Genomic DNA, 11,199 nt, shown 5'->3' with positions numbered 1-11,199 from the left:
TAAAAAAAAAAAAAAAACCGGAAAAAAGAAAAACAAAAAGGGAAACACACACAGAGAAGAGACGTTGAGAGTTTAATCATAAATATTGTTATGATATATATATATCTATGTGTTGATATATACAGTTTACCAAAAAAAAAAGTTCCCACTTTCTGACTTCACCATATTTAATGTAACCTTGCACAAATAGAAAATGAATCAGGCTAGATAAAAGTTATAGAAAAGGAGAGGCGCATGCATTTCTCTCCTGAAAATAAAGGAAAGGAATGTGACTAATAATAATAGAGGAGAGCTGTAAGGGGCTTCTAAGTCTCTGTTATTTAGCATCATATACATACATTTGTTATTCTCAGGAATTGTAATCATATGATCAGAAATGTAAGTACTGCCCTTATGTACAGAGGCGGATGCTGTGTACAGTACATATTTACATGAACACAGTTCAGCTAAAACTGTTTCAAAGTTATTTATATTTACAAGTTTACATTATCTACATTCTTACAAATGAAATTTATTCATTCCCAATTTCTCTACTAAATATCGAATTATATGCAGGGTTTCTGCAGATTTTATGAAAGTCAATTTAAGACTTTTAAAGACCTTTTTAAGAGTAAAGAAAATTTAAGGAATAATTTGATAAGAATAAGTTGTTTTATGTGAAATTGACCACAATAAAGTGAGTTTATGATTAAAACAAGAACAAAGATCTGACAATGGGCTCAGATTGTTAATTTTTTCAGAAAACAGTAAATGTAGCATAACCTATTATACCGAAAATACTGGGAAAGATATATAAAAACCAGTGGAGACAGTGACTTGGCTCTAACCTTCAATGACATGCTTCTCTCTCATATCTGCAATCTCCATAAGTAATCCTGATGAAAGCAGACTGTTTCTCCCATCACTGTTTGTATATGTACAGTCATTCAAAGTACAACATATTAGAATAATAGAACATTATTAAAAATAGATCCAAAACTCAAGTTAACGCATCAATCGAGTGTTTGAACCTAGCCTCCTTCTTCTGTGAACTGATGTGGTTTCTTATCACAGAATTAGAATGAATTACTATTATTTTTTAACAGTCACATTCTATACGTGATAAAGGGCTATGTCAATTAGCCCTGCATTATAAATATACATTATCCTTATGAAAAATATCTGTAGAGATGGCTTGAGGAGCACTGATAAAACCATACACTGTTGCAATGGTGAGCTAATTCTCTTCATGTTTTAGGGTCATTATCAGCCAGAAGCGATTTGATCGGTTGCCTCCGCCATTTCACTCCGGATTTTCATATGTCATTATAAAAGGAGAGAGAGAGTGATGTAAAAAGTCTCACACCACATACCCACGAGAGACAGGTGTGATGCTGTGGTGCCTCTATTGTCTTCAGTCCCTCTGCTGATTGTTTGACTGTGATGTCCTCTGTAGTGGCGGCTCCCGCTTATTCACCATCATCTGCTCCTGAGGAAACTGGACTGATAGTGTCCATACTGAGAGTCTACAATAAAACACACAGACCGTGAGTATGCATATGAGTATGAGTATGAGTATGAGACATATTGCTGCTCATCACATCAAGCAGATCCATTTCAGAAAAAACACAGCGAGATATTGGTATATTCATATTACAGCCAGAGATATGAATGAATAACTGATCATAGATTAATAACAGTAAAATTATCAACAACTACCATCAGTTTCAGACATTGTAAGAGATGAAAATATTCATATATATTCATAAATCAGTCACATCAGATACCAAACAAAGTTTAACCTGTTAACCCACACCTGACGCTGACGCACTGAACGCTCTTTTGTTTGCAAGTGTCAATGTTTACGAATAACAGATTAAAATGAAACAGGACAAAAATTCACCTTTACAAACTTATATATCATTATAAAGGCTCCAAGCCTCAAGCATCGGATACAACAGATCTACCGCTTTTTCAATAGAAAGCTGATAAGGAATGTATTTTGCTAAATTTTGTATAAGCAGTACACATCAAAACGCGGTATAAACAAACAAAACTACCAATCCAATCACTCTCCAATCACACAATAATAGTAGGTCTGTTACTGAACTTGGGTCATTTTAGAAAACTTTAACAAACAAATACATCATCGTTTCCAGTTTATAATTTGGATCATCCTTTTCAGATAATGAGTAACAATATCTCAAACTTTAGAGAATTCTCAGACAGATCCAGGTGTCTCAGGTGAGAGAATTTTGATTTCAGAACTGAAGCCAGAGCAACACAACCTTCATTTGTGAGACCACAATATCTCAACCTGTAGAGAACAATGACACACTCTTTCACTTAAGATCAGATCGTTTATTGTGAATCCATTATTAAAGATGCAAGAACAAACTTAAAGCACAAATCAGTATATTTGATGAATCGAGAGGTAAAATGTCACAAAACACAATACATGATCACAAAACATTCAAAGTCTTATTCGGCAAGATAGCTCATATTTCTTATATGCACCATCTGTATATTATGCAAAATGCCTCGTCCTATGCAAAATCTGTTTTACCTGATCACACTATTCACTATATAGCACGTATGAGAGTCAATATGATCTACCACAGTTTCTCCAGAAAGCAGCTTCACTGAATCTCTTAGTTTATTCACAGATAGATTCAGTTTCTCTCTCTCGGAATGAGGTTTGATCTCAGAGCTGAAGTCAGAGCAGCACAACCTTCATCTGTGACGCCACAATCACTCAACCTGTAGAGAACAATGACACACTCTTCACTCTCAAACATGGTCATAAAACATCTAAATTTAACCTATTTAAATATAAGATATTTTGTTCTAACATGTATGGCGTTGATAATGATAGTGATATGCATCTTTGTGTGTGTTTTGCCACCAACGAGAAGGTCCACCCTGTTCTGCAGAGTGCTGCCCTGATCATCTTCCCAAAGACCTGCCTGGAAGTTACTAGTAATCCTGAAGATCTCATCTGCATGTCGCCTTAGTTTTTTTATGCTCTTCTTGCTGCTAACTTTCTCTCTGTCTTGCTGGCTAAGCTTGCACGCCATTGATTTTTTGTTTGCATTTGAGTGTCCACTGACAGAACCCTTGAAATATAGGCTGAACTGGAATGTCTGTGATTTATTTATATGTTTAAGTTATACTCATTGTTTTTGTTTTAAATATTGAACAACTCATCATTTTAGTTTATGTATCTTAATAGTGATAAACAAGTCAAGGTCAAAAGAATTCGAATATAGGAAGTAATCAAAGTAGGTATGAACCTGACTACCTGACATGTATATCTCTGGATAGGTTATCTTACTAACATCAGTAATGAAAATAAATCTACTATAAGCAATCAGTAAGTGATCATTTTGTAAGGAAGCAGCTCATATCCAAACCATGGCCAGCTAAGGACCAGCTTAAACCAGCTCAAAACCAGCAAAAGCCATGCTTAAAACATACTCTAACCTGCACATGCTGATTTTTTTTCAACAGGTGAGCTATGTTTCAGTGAGTAAATAGAACCTGAAAGTGTTAAGTGTTAGGCCGAACACTTCTGACCTATTTTGCCAAATGCTTCATGTGTGAATCAAATAAGATCTTTACCATAGTATTCTAGTTTACAGTGAGGATTCTGTAGCACATCGAAAGCAGCTTTCTCACTGAACTCTAGTTTATTCCATGACAGATTCAGCCTTTCTCAGGTGTGAGGGGCTCTGATCTCGTGAGCTGAAGACAGAGCAGCACAACCTTCCCTTCTAGGACCCCACAATCACACAACCTGTAGAGAACAATGACACACTCTTTCTCACTCTCTCAGATCAGTTTAGCTGTGACCATTATTAAAGATAAAGATCAAATTTAAAGCACAAATCCATGGCAATGATGATCACTGCACTGAGGCTCTAAAATGTCACAGAACACAAAAACATGATCATAAAACAGATCTAAATTCAAATCAAAAGCATTTAAAGACAACAGTGGTGAAAAATCAAATAATTTTTAGCGCTGTTTACAGTTCTATCGGTATGCTTTTAAATATGCTTAAAGACAAAATCATGTGACAAATCCCAGCCACCACCACTGACATATTTTTTCCTTAAGGGGTCATATGATGCGATTTCCAAACTTTTCTTTCTCTTTTGGAGTGTTAAGCAAGCTTCATTTCTTTTACAAAGAAGATATGTAGTGCTGCAAAGACTAAAGTCTCAAACCCAGCAGGATATTCTTTTTCTAAAAAAGCTAAGCCTCTCGCTCCCTCACCACCTAAAACGGCAAGGCTTGTTCTAACATGCTCCCACATACAGTGGTGTGTGAATAAGTGTGACTCCAGCTAACCACAGTGAGAGCCATTATTCACAACAAAAACATGGTACAGTGGAGGAAACTTCCCAGGAGGGCCGGCCGCACACCAAAATTACCCAAAGAGCACAGCGACCACTCATCCAAGAGGTCACAAAGACCCCACAACAACATCCAAAGAACTGCAGGCCTCACTTGCCTCAGTTAAGGTCAGTTCATGACTTGACCATAAGAAAGAGACTGGGCAAAAATGGTCTGCATGGCAGAGTTCCAAGATCTAAAACCACTGCTGAGCAAAAAGAACATAAAGTACCGCCCCAGCTGCAAAATATCTTGATGATCCCTAAGACTTTGAAATTACTCTGTGGACTGATGCCGACACAAAGTTGAACTTTTTGGAAGATTTGTGTCCCATTACGTCTGGGCGAAAAAGTAACACCGCGATTTCAGAAAAAGAACATCATACCAACAGTAAAATATGGTGGTGGTAGTGTGATGTCTGGGGCTGTTTTGTTGCTTCAGGACCTGGAAGACTTGCTGTGATAAATGGAACAATCCTGGAAGGAGAATGTACGGCCATCTGTTCGCGGACTCCTCAAGCTTAAGCTTAACTTGGGTTCTGCAGCAGGACAATGATCCAAAAACACACCAAAGCAAGTCCACCTTTGAATGGCTGAAGAAAACAATATGAAGACTTTGAGTGGGCCTAGTCAAAGTCCCACTGAATCCTCATTGAGATGCTGTGGCATGACCTTAAAAGGCAGCGTTTATGCTCGAAAACCCTTCACGTGGCTGAATTACAACAATTCTGCATAGATATGCATGCACCTCCGTCCAGTGCTGTAACACAGACTCATTGCAAGTTATCACAAATGCTTGATTGCAGTTGTTGCTGCTAAGGAGTGCCCCAACCAGTTATTATTAGGTTTAGGGGGCAAACACTTTTTCACACCTGAGGGGGCATGTAGTTTTCGATTTAGTTTTTCCCCTTAATAAAAACCTTTATTTAAAAGTGTGTATGTTGTGTTCACTTGTGTTATCTTTTACTAATAATTTAGAATTTGTTTTGATGATCTGGAAACATTAAAGTCTTGACAAACATGCCAAAAAAATAAGAAATCAGGAAGGGGGCCAACACTTTTTCACATCACTGTATCTACATCAGTGTGTGGAAAGACTTGCATAAACTTGCCCAGAATCATTCACGCAAAAGAAAGAAAGGTGTACCTTTTATTCTCGTTGTAGTATTGTTGTTGCTGCTGCCACCATGTCGTATAAACTCTGTGTGTTACACTGTGAAAGGGAAACTACTTTGTTTGGCCTTCCAAAGAGGACGATATCCGCTTCATCATGCCTGGGAGCTGATCCGTGCTGGTCACTGAGAAGAAAATACATCAACTTTGCACTGTGGTTCGCCTATTCTGCTTTCCGCGGTGGGCGGGCGGAGTCCAGCCCGGGGTCATGATTGCTGCAAGTACAAGGTGCGGCTCCCTCGGTAGAATCTGCCTGCCACACACGGTTCTCAAGCCACCAGCCTCTGCTGCTCACTCCAAGCCGGCCCGCGGCTCACTCTAGACCTCCTGCCTTCACTCACCTGCGGGCCGTGTGTGTGACGCTGCTCTACTGAGAAAGCAAAACTACTTTGTTTGGCTCTTCCAAAAAGAGGACACAACTAGAAACCATATGCTTTATATCCTGCGTTTATAATGGGTTTTATTTATGTCTTGTTGCTGACAGCCAATGACAGGGCATTACTAATATATTAAAGAGCAGTAACATTTCCGTCATATTGTGATAAAGTTCATTATTTTTCCATAATGTAATGATAAAAAATTAAACTTTCATATATTTTAGATTCATTGCACACCAACTGAAATATTTCAGGTCTTTTATTGTTTTAATACTGATGATTTTGGCATACAGCTGGTTCATTACTCAAAACGCAATCATGGGTAAGACTGCCGACCTGACTGCTGTCCAGAACGCCATCATTGACACCCTCAAGCGAGAGGGTAAGACACAGAAAAGAAATTTCTGAGCGAATAGGCTGTTCCCAGAGTGCTGTATCAAGGCACCTCAGTGGGAAGTCTGTGGGAAGGAAAAAGTGTGGCAAAAAGCGGCTGCACAGCGAGAAGAGGTGACCCGGACCCTGAGGAAGATTGTGGAGAAGGACCGATTCAGACCTTGGGGGACCTGCGGAAGCAGTGGACTGAGTCTGGGTAGAAACATCCAGAGCCACCGTGCACAGGCGTGTGCTTTTGAACCAGAAACAGCGGCAGAAGCGCCTGACCTGGGCTACAGAGAAGCAGCACTGGACTGTTGCTCAGTGGTCCAAAGTACTTTTTCGGATGAAAGCAAATTTTGCATGTCATTCGGAAATCAACGGTGCCAGAGTCTGGAGGAAGACTGGGGAGAAGGAAATGCCAAAATGCCTGAAGTCCAGTGTCAAGTACCCACAGTCAGTGATGGTCTGGGGTGCCATGTCAGCTGCTGGTGTTGGTCCACTGTGTTTTATCAAGGGCAGGGGTCAATGCAGCTAGCTATCAGGAGATTTTGGAGCACTTCATGCTTCCATCTGCTGAAAAGCTTTATGGAGATGAAGATTTCGTTTTTCAGCACGACCTGGCACCTGCTCACAGTGCCAAAACCACTGGTAAATGGTTTACTGACCATGGTATTACTGTGCTCAATTGGCCTGCCAACTCTCCTGACCTGAACCCCATAGAGAATCTGTGGGATATTGTGAAAGAAGAAAGTTGAGAGCGCCTTAAGACCCAACACTCTGGATGAGCTTAAGGCCGCTATCGAAGCATCCTGGGCCTCCATAACACCTCAGCAGTGCCACAGGCTGATTGCCTCCATGCCACGCCGCATTGGAAGCAGTCATTTCTGCAAAAGGATTCCCGACCAAGTATTGAGTGCATAACTGAACATAATTATTTGAAGGTTGACTTTTTTTGTATTAAAACACTTTTCTTTTATTGGTCGGATGAAATATGCTAATTTTTTGAGATAGGAATTTTGGGTTTTCATGAGCTGTATGCCAAAATCATCAGTATTAAAACAATAAAAAGACCTGAAATATTTCAGTTGGTGTGCAATGAATCTAAAATATATGAAAGTTTAATTTTATCATTTACTAGGGATGAAAAATGTTAGAAGTAAATATAAGGATGTGTGGCACATTTTATTGCATAAGTGGGGGAACATTTAACTGTTTGTGAGGTAGATTGCCTGGGGGAAGAAACTGTTTTTGTGTCTGGCTGTGATGGGGATTTTATGACTCCTGAAGGAGCCGGCCAGATGGCAAAAAGTTCAAAAGTGCTGTAGGTAACTTGGATGTGAGGGATCCAGAGTGGGGGATGCTGAGCCCTTTTCCTTAATCTGGGTGTATACAGTTCTTTAAGGGTGGCCAGGGGAGCACCAATAGTCCTTTCAGCAGTGCAAACCGTTCTCTGTAGTCTTCTGATGTCTGATTTTTATAGCTGAAACCAACCAGACAGTTATTGGAAGTACACAGGACAGACTCCAATGACAGCTGAGTAGAACTGTTTCAGCAGCTTCCTGTGGCGGGTTAAACCTCTCCTCAGCTGGCTTAAGGAAGTATAACCTTTTGTTGGGCCTTTTTAACAATGTATTAAATTCCAACTTCACACCCCAAGACATGATAGAACCTCTGAATCTGAATGACTCCACTGCAGCCACAGTGCTGTCTATGATGGTGAGTGTGGTGAGAGTGGGGGAGAGCAGGGGGGTTTTCTCTCCCAAGTCCACTATCTTCTCCATTGTTTTGATGCCCGTTCAGCTCCAGGTTGTTAAGACTGCACCAGACAGCCAGCTGCTCAACCTCTTGTCTGTAAGCAGACCTCGGTCACTGTCCTGGATGAGGCCAATGACTGTAGTGTGGGTCTGCAAACTTCAGGGAGCTTGAAAGAGGGGTCTTTTTGGAGGTGCAGTTGTTGGTGTAGAGGGAGAAGAGCAGTGGGGAGAGAACAGATCCCTAAGGGGTACCAATGTTGGTGGAGCGGCTGTTTGACATGAATTTCCCCAGTCTCACTAGCTGTTGCCTGTTTGTCAGAAAGCTGGTGATCCACTGACAGATAGAGCTATAGGAACAGAGAGAGCTGGGTCAGTTTGGTCTGCAGGGCTGTTGGGATGATGTGAAGTTGAAAGTCGAATCTAAAGTCCACAAACAGGATCCTGGATCCTCACATAAGTCCCTGTTTCTATTCTAGATATTTGTGAGGATGAAGTGGGCAATCCCATGTTGATTGCATCATCCATGGACCTGTTGCTTTCGGTAAGCAAACCTGCACGTCCTGTCAATGGGGTCCTGTGGATGTCCTTTCAGATAAAAGCCAGAACCAGTTTTTTTCAAATGACCCTCATGATCGATTGTGATGTTAGAGCCACAGGTCTGTAGTCATTAAGATCCCTGTTATCTTGGGTTTCTTTGGAACGGATGATGGTGGAGCAATTTGAAGCAGGAGGGCACTTCACACAACTCAGAGATCTGTTGAAGATCTGTGTGAAAAGATGGGAGCCAGCTGGTCAGCACAGGTTTTCAGACAGGCTGATAGCATGCATCTGGGCCTGGTGCTTTTCTTCTTTTGTTCTGCCTGAAGACCTGGCGCACATCATCCTTGCGGGGGTGGGGGGGGTATTGCAGGAGGTGTTAATGGTTGTGTAGGGAGATGGTCAGAATGGGTGGTAGCAGGGGTTCAAATGGTAATACAAAAACTCATTCAGGTCTTTAGCAAGTTGTTGATTAGCCTCAGTGCAGGGGGATGGTGTCTTGTAATTTGTGATGGCTCTCAGTCAATTCCACACTGAAGTTGAGTCATTGGAAGTGAACTGATCTTCAACTTTTAGAGTAGGTCCTTTTGTACTCTAAATCTCTTTTTTCAGTGTTTTCCTTGCCTGATTATACAAGACTCTGTCCCCCATTTTTTGTAGGCATCCTCTTTGGCCTGACCAAAATGTCTGAATTTTGCTGTAAACCATGGCTTATCATTGATGAATGTTAAATAAGTCCTGGTAGAATACATATATCTCATAGAAACTAATATAGGATGTTACAGTCTCTGTGGTTCGTCCAGATCGGTGGTAGCAGCTTCCAAAACTCCAACCACTCAAAGATGAAGCCAGTGTGTGTGGCCAGCTGTCTCTTGCTCCTGGTTGCATGGATGTTTGTCGTTTGTTTTTTATCGACTGTTTTCGCCAAACTTTCTACTGCAGACTACTCTACTGGTGTATGCGCAAACATCTCCTATGGAAAATAACACTTCTTCCGGCATTACCTGCCTATCTCTGGCAGGCTATGCTCCCCCAGGAGGAAAAATCCAGACGCTGCGGTAAACAATGGCTGTTTTTATGCCGAATGTATTTTTTAGCAGGTTCTTGATCGCCAGTATGGTCGCGCTCTTTGGATCCCGTCTACAAAACTGCGTAATCGCGCGTAGATAAGGGCCTCGTTGTTTTTCATTGGCCACCCTGTCTCAGAAGAGGTGGTGTGGATGCTTCTCTCCTTCGGAATTTTGACCGCAAAACATCGTTTAAAGACTCATCTCCAGTGAGAATAGCCTTGGTGAATGCTAGATCACTAGCTAACAAGTCCTTTATTTTGAATGACTTTTTCACTTCCAAGGACCTGGGCATGTTGTGTGTGACTGAGACCTGGAGTCGAGTGTTTTTTTTAGAAGTGTTACCACTGAACTGTACCTATTTTAACTCTCCACGTCTTACGGGAAGAGGAGGTGGAATAGCAACTATTTTTAAACTTAAACTGTCGGCGTCTGCCATCTTACTCCTATTGCCAGGGCTTTGAAAGTCAGTAGTTTTGAACTAAGTCTGGGTTATCCGATGCTGTGCGCTGTCGTTTATCGCCCACCCAAATACAATAAGGACTTTATAAATGATTTTTCTGATTTTCTGGCTGGAATCATGCCAAAATATGATCAGGTTTTAATTGCTGGGGATTTTAATGTCCCTGTGTGCTGTCCTACTAAGCCTCTGGCTAAAGCTTTTTAAATCTTGTGGAGTCTTTTAATTTAACTCAGTTTGTGACTTAGTCCAACACATAAAATGTGGACATTATACTAGATTGGTTTTTATCATATGGCTTGCTATTGGTAATATTGAACCCTGTGTGATTGCTATGGCTTTTTAAGTTTGATTCATCATCTGCCTGTTTTGCGTTTCACACTTTTGAGATATATGTACTCCTTGTGATTCTAAAGCAACTGCTCCAACCCGCAGCTGTCATACAATTAATCCTAGCAACTGCTCAGTTGTTTTCTGAGGCTTTTCAATGGCATTGGTGATGATTATTCAATTTCAATAATTATTTTTGCCAACATACTGTACATTATTGTTTATTCTCTTTTCTGGAACGCGTCAATTTTTACAAAGCTCATTATCTGAAAGGCGAGGTGTGCTGTGATCATAATGACTTAAACTGTCTTTTTACAAGGTGTGTTGCATTGATGGTGAAAGCTGATCCGGCAATCCACAATGCAAAGTTAATGTATATTTCCTCAGCGCCCAGCATGGATCCGCTCTAGGCATGACAAGCGGATCTCGTTCTCTTGTGGAAGGCCAAACAAGTAGTAATTTTGCTTTCACAACCGAAACACAGCAGCGTCTCCACAATACTACTACAGTGAGAATAAAACTTACGCCTTCTTTCTTTGCGTGTGATCATTTGGGCAGCCATTATGCAAATCCTGGAGGCTATGGTTATGGAGCTTGTAACACTCCAAAGAGAAAGGAAAAACTGAAATTGCATCATATGACCCTAAAAGCACTATATAAATAAAGGTGATTTGACTTGACAGCTCAGTCAGTTGAACTCACAGCAGCAGAAAGAGGCTGAACACTTCAAATATACTTTACAATGTGCAT

This window comes from Cyprinus carpio, chromosome A5, assembly GCF_018340385.1.
Source record: "Cyprinus carpio isolate SPL01 chromosome A5, ASM1834038v1, whole genome shotgun sequence".
Classification (NCBI taxonomy): Eukaryota; Metazoa; Chordata; class Actinopteri; order Cypriniformes; family Cyprinidae; genus Cyprinus; species Cyprinus carpio.
This window is presented reverse-complemented; position numbering follows the sequence as displayed.